The sequence below is a fragment of the Triturus cristatus genome, chromosome 11 (genome assembly GCF_964204655.1).
Source record: "Triturus cristatus chromosome 11, aTriCri1.1, whole genome shotgun sequence".
Lineage (NCBI taxonomy): Eukaryota > Metazoa > Chordata > Amphibia > Caudata > Salamandridae > Triturus > Triturus cristatus.
Window position 1 is genome coordinate 133,756,564 of NC_140594.1, and position 6,000 is coordinate 133,762,563.

A 6,000-nucleotide genomic window follows, 5' to 3' on the forward strand; every position below is an offset into this window, starting at 1 on the left:
TTTTAGAACCAACAATAGGAATTAAAATATACTTTCTCAGAATGAGATGCTTTATTTAAATACTTTTGCAATATGCAATTGGCTTTTGTAGAAAGTTATAAGTTGTTGCAATAGGCAACACAGTTTTAAACACAATAATGCATTGAGTTCAAAGGAAATTTCAAGTTATTTGCCATAGATTACTTTCAGGATTACTTTAGAGATTCCTGGACTGGATCCTAGATTCAGTCCTGGGACAGTACTTAGAAACAAGTGATAAAAGTCGACTTAGTTACTACTAGGATTTTTAAGTAATATTTTGCTATTTTAAAAGTTGACACTTAGAAGAAATGTCATAGAAAACAGTCAATGATTCCCTATGGAAGAAAATTTAAGTTGCAGGTATAGTATGTTCTCATTACTTTTGTAATCCAGTATTGGGTGCCTAGACTCAGTACTGGGACCTTTATCTAAAACAGGTAAGTAATTACGTTTTCAGAAGTTATACGATTTTTAAAGAATATTTAAAGTTTGCAGAAATTGACACTTTGAAGAAATTTCACAGAAAAACAGTCAATGATTCCCTACGGAAGAAAATTGGGTTACTGGTAAGTACAGTTGTAAGTATTTGTCAGAGTCAGTGCTGGGCACCAAGATCCAGCACTGGGAGCTCACCTAATAGCAGGGGAGTATTTTCGTTTTCGTTACTCGGCTGATTTTTGGTGAATATTTAAAGTTTTGAAAACTTCACACTTTGAAGAAATTTTCAGAAGAAACCAGTCAATGTTACCCTATGGAGAAAATTGAGTTATCGGTTTAAAGGTAAGTACTCGACTGGCAGAGTTAAGGTTCTGGGTATAGACTCAGGGGTCTCCCAGGTTCAGGTAGGTAGAGTTGTTTTACCCTCAGCGGCACAGGGGCAGCCGGGTGCAGAGAGAGTTAGGCCCAATGTTATCCTATGAGAGGTAGGGGGGCCTTGGTTGGTGGCTGCTGACTAGCAGGCTACGCGGCTGTGGGAGCTGGGCTCCTGGTCACTTGCTCAGGGCAAATGGGGAAGTAGATAGGTGTAAAGGTTACACTGCCAGGGCCACTCGGGCGGCTGGGTGCAGGGTGCTTTTGAGCTCTCGGGCGCTCAATTGATTTCAATGGGAGAGCTCTGGTTTAGAAAAAGATTGCAAGCTCGGGGACGAAGATTCTTTAGGTGCCACCACCACTTCGAGAGGTAAGTTGGGTAGTTGGAGGATAGGTAGGTACCCAGGAGTTGGGCACAGGGAGCCGCAGGGCGCCGGGTGCAGGGGTGCCTTTTGGTGTCGGGAAATCCTACCCTCTGTTGATCGCGTTGGGGGGTACCTGGTTCTGAGGCTGCAGGTGTCGTCAGGAGCGTCGAGGGAAGTCCTTGGGTGCTGGACTCGGGTTCACAGTCGTCGTGGGGTCGTCCTCGTGGTCTTTGTTCACTCCCGCACAGGCCAGGCTTGGCGGGTGCAGAGTGTGTAGGGTTCGCGGTTCCGGGCTGATGCCAGGGATTAGAAGTAGATTTTGAGTAGAGCCTCTACTCATGGGAGTCCCAGGGGCTTAGAGCCAAAAGGTAGCCAGGTCCTCCGGGGTTTGTGAGGTTGCTGGCCACAATAGATGCCGGGTTGGAGCAGGAGCAGGTTTGAGTGTCGCCAGGCCACTAGGGCTGGGGCCAAAGCAGTTGGTGTCTTCCTCTTCTTAGCAGCTGCAGGGCCGGTCTTCTTTCTTCTTCCTCTTCTTTGTATTTCGGAATCTGGAATCTGGGGAAGGAAGGTTCAGGGTGCCCCTAAATACTAAATTTATGGGCGTTACAGGTAGGCTATGGGCAGGGACCAATGGGTCCCTGTCCTGGGGTGAGTACACCCCCTATTCTGCCACTCTCCTGTGGGAGGGGGACAGCAGCCTAGTCCTGATTGAGTAGGGCCTCCCATCTTCAAGATGGCGAGCGCCCGGAGATGTGCTTCACCTCGCCTTCCCCACCTGAGGGGTGGGGTTGGCAAGCTGGCACATCCCCTGTCCTTATTTGGGGTTTCCGGCCAAGCTTCCCGCCAGAGTGGGGGTTGCAAGTGGCCTGGGATAGCTCACAGAGGCGGCATGCCTTTGAAGCTTCCCCCTGCCCATCCTGGGGGAGGAGATCTAGCACCTCGCCCAGGATGTGCATTGTTGCAGACACAGGAGAGCAGGGGCTCTCCTACCCAGGGGTCCAGCAACATGTCTGCTGTGTGGCAGCCTAGGCAGCCTCAGACCAGACATGGATTGTAGGTTAGGTTTCAGGGGGCCTCTCTAAGATGCCCTCTGTGGTGCTTGGTACATTAAATCCCATACTGGCATCAGTGTGGGTTTAATGTGCTGAGCAGTTTGACACCAAACTTCTCAGTCTTCTGTGCTGCCATTATAGTGCTGTGGAGTTCGTGTTTGACAAGCTCCCAGCACCATGTACTCTTAAATGGAAGCACTGCACTTACAGGGCCCAGGAATGGACCTGGGTACTGTAGGGGCACCAGGCTCCTGCCTCTGTGCCCACACCACTGGCATAGGGCACCCAGCTAGAGGGGTGGCTGATGTATGCCAGGGCAGTGAAGGTTGTGGGCATGGCACACAGGGATGTGTGCCATGTCGATTCTCTGTGTTGTCTTGTACCCAGACACTCAGCCTGCCAGGGCAGTGTGTGTGTGTTAGGGTACAGGGCCTCTAAGGCTGGCACAATGAGTGCTGCAGCCCTTAGAGGCCTTCCCTGGTCACAAAGCCCTGGGTTCCTAGGGTACCACTTAACAGGGGCTGACATGTGGCCAGGGTTTGCCAATTTGGTTTTGAGATTTTTGTTTTGGGAAGAAACATAGGCCCTGGGCTCCTGATTGGCAGGAGTCCAGGGCACACTCAGTCAAAGTACATTCAGCAATTCAGCAAAAAGTGGGGGCATACCATTCAAGAAAGATGGCACTTTCACACAACTATTTTGTCGGCTATTGAGTGAATAGCTGAGATTGTACACTCCTTTGTCGGCAGACTGATATGTATCCATTTACAAGGAAGGCATCTCGTATCCGGGTGAACAAGAGGCGCCAAAGTTAACGCTTGTTATATTCTAGAATAGTACACCTTTGGTTGCTTTCTTGCATTTAGGTACAAGAACTAGTTTTGGGAGGAGCCTGCTTGGGCTTAGGAGGATATGTGGTTGCATACATAATCATGTACTGATGACATCCCACATAGAGAGGGATGAAGGGAGGTGCCAAAGGAGGCTGTATAGTGAAATCTGCTAATTAGCATACGGAATCCCAGAGCCCAACGGGCACTTACCTGCAGAAGCAACAGAAGATAGAGTAGTACATATCATGTCTGGCTTTTGACCCGAGTGATAGAAAATATAGAAAGTATGCTTGCATATCTCTCTGATCGGTGCACGTTTCAAATTTGTCTCCCTGTAACAGACAAAAGTGTCACCGTTGTGGGACTGCTCAAATTGCCTAGCTGATGTTATCTTTGTGTAGTGGCAGTATCGTAGCCAGTGAGGTCTATCCGAGGCGCGATTATTGCTTATTGAAAACTTTACCCAATACCCCGCCATGTCAACTTGAAAAGTAGTTGATGTTGGCAATTTTTGATAGTCTCTATGGAGGCTGGATCAATTGTGTCAAAAGAAAATTGATTATATATCATTATAGTTATTTAGTTATCAAAGTGGTGTAGATATTTTTCATAGAATGTCAATACTCATTGGTCAATTTGTTTTTTTAACAACTGTTTTATTTCAACTAAAGTGTTTCTCATATCTGTGGAAAAGGGTCCTCTCAATCAATAGGTAAGGTACACGTATTAAACTTTGTGATCTAATTGTCTTGGAAGCTGCACAGTGTCCAAAGCTTCAGACATTCATTCAGCATCTCTCTAAGTAGCAGAGCTAATGTGCTATTTTGTCGGCTATTGAGTGAATAGCTGAGATTGTACACTCCTTTGTCGGCAGACTGATATGTATCCTTTTACAAGAAAGGCATCTTGTATCTGGGTGAACAAAGAGGTGCCAAAGTGAACTCTTGTAATATTCTAGAATAGTACTCCTTTGGTTGCTCTGCTTGCATTTAGGTACAAGAACTCGTTTTGGGAGGAGCCAGATGGGGCTTAGGAGTATATGTGTTTGCATACAGAATCATGTACTGATGACATCACACATAGAGAGGGATGAAGGGAGGTGCCAAAGGAGGCTGTATAGTGAAATCTGCTCATTAGCATATGGAATCCCAGAGCCCAATGGGCACTTATCTGCAGAAGCAACAGAAGATAGAGTAGTACATATGATGTCTGGCTTTTGACCCGAGTGATAGAAAACATATAAAGTATGTTTGCATATCTCTTTGATCGGTGCACATGTTTCAAATTTGTCTCCCTGTAAGAGACAAAAGTGTCACCATTGTGGGACTGCTCATATCGCCTATATGACTTTATCTTTGTGCAGTGGCAGTATTGTAGCCAATGAGGTCTATCCAAAGCGCGATTATTGTTTATTGTAAACTTTATATGCCCTTGTGAATTCCCATAGAAGCCCAGGTTCACACCAGAGTCTGGGCTTCTATGGGAGGCACAGAGATGCGACATGTTCTTGTAAATATGTCGCATCTCTGTTCTTTCCAAACTAACGCAGCATGGGGCAGCAAAATTACTTGCTGCACCGTTCTGCGTTAGTTTGTTGTAAATCTGCCCCCAGTTTCTTCTTAGCCCTGTGCTGATCAACATGCCAGGTAACCTCTGCTGTCACTGTTCTTATTTTGACTTCGCCCTGTTCACCTAGACCATTTGTGTGTGGACTGGCCATGTGGCCTATCCTCCCTAATGACACTGTGGGCATCCTCCTGACTGAAGCATTCCTCATCTCAACATGTCCCATGACATGTTGCTCATATGGACTCTGTCTGGCCATCCACTGACTCTAAACATCCTTTGCGGTTGTTGTCAACTTTAGCTGTGATCTCTTACAACATTAGCACTTGTAAATAAATGTACCAATAAGTACTACTTGTATGTTGTGTGTCTCAATGAATCAGGATCAGGTTCACCATTGACCATTCTGGGAGGAAACTAATACCAAAGGGAAATAATACTTTTGTGGAGTCTGGGATAATGCTAGGCAGTGAGAGTGCAACATATATTGTAATCACTATTTTTGTAATGACTATTAAGTGCTTTCTCAAGGCAGCAAGTATTACGTTCAACTGGTGCCATGCAGTCAATATGAATGGTGAGTTCAGTCACCCCACAAGTGTTTGGTCTATCCATGGTTACTAGCAAGCATACAACATTGAGTTGACAAGTAAATGTTGCAAGTGTGAGAGGTTATGGGGCAGCCATCAATGTATGAGTCCAAATACCTACTATATGTGCAAAAGTCATTGAGCACAACATCCCCCCAAGGCATGTTGCATTAGTGAAACACCCATTGATCTTGTATATGAACAGAAGATGAGCACTGTGTCATTATTCATCCATGAATTCCAGATCCACTGCTCAACAATGCCTGATCTAATATCATGTAATGTCATGGGCAGCCTCACAGATTGTGTCCATACCTGAGAAACCCATTCACACATGTTGCCAGACACTGCAAACAAAGACTAATGTATGTACAAAACTTAACCTGAGCGCACATGCTAATTCCCACACAGTAAATCATGACTTACACATGTATGTAGAAAACTCTTAGATTTAATGTAAATCTAAAAGTTTAAATAGAAATAACTATCTACCCTATACTAATTACCTATCCTAAGCTATCCTACAATAACTTAGCCTATCTGCTATATAAAACTACCTTAACTTAACTTACTCTACACAATTAGCACAAGATAAACTTCAACCCCCCCAACCCTCTTAAGAAACATCTTCACACATAGAAACCTAAACAATAAACTTTTTGGTGAAAATTTAAAAAACATTTTTTTATACATATTAAACACATCTGCCCCCACCCCCTAACTAACCCAAAGTAGCCCTACCCAGTAACAAACTAACCCACCC

The 6,000-nt window shown here is 45.1% G+C and overlaps 2 non-coding genes across 2 annotated transcripts; both read left to right on the plus strand.

Annotated features, from left to right (window-relative positions):
- The first annotated feature begins 3,470 nt into the window (after positions 1 to 3,470).
- On the plus strand, positions 3,471 to 3,611 carry LOC146783739 (U4 spliceosomal RNA). Its single transcript, XR_014971089.1, has one exon. It is a non-coding gene; the product is annotated as a U4 spliceosomal RNA (small nuclear RNA).
- Positions 3,612 to 4,432: 821 nt separating this feature from the next.
- LOC146783740 (U4 spliceosomal RNA) lies at positions 4,433 to 4,579 on the plus strand. The gene has a single exon (XR_014971274.1). It is a non-coding gene; the product is annotated as a U4 spliceosomal RNA (small nuclear RNA).
- The last annotated feature ends 1,421 nt before the right edge of the window (positions 4,580 to 6,000 follow it).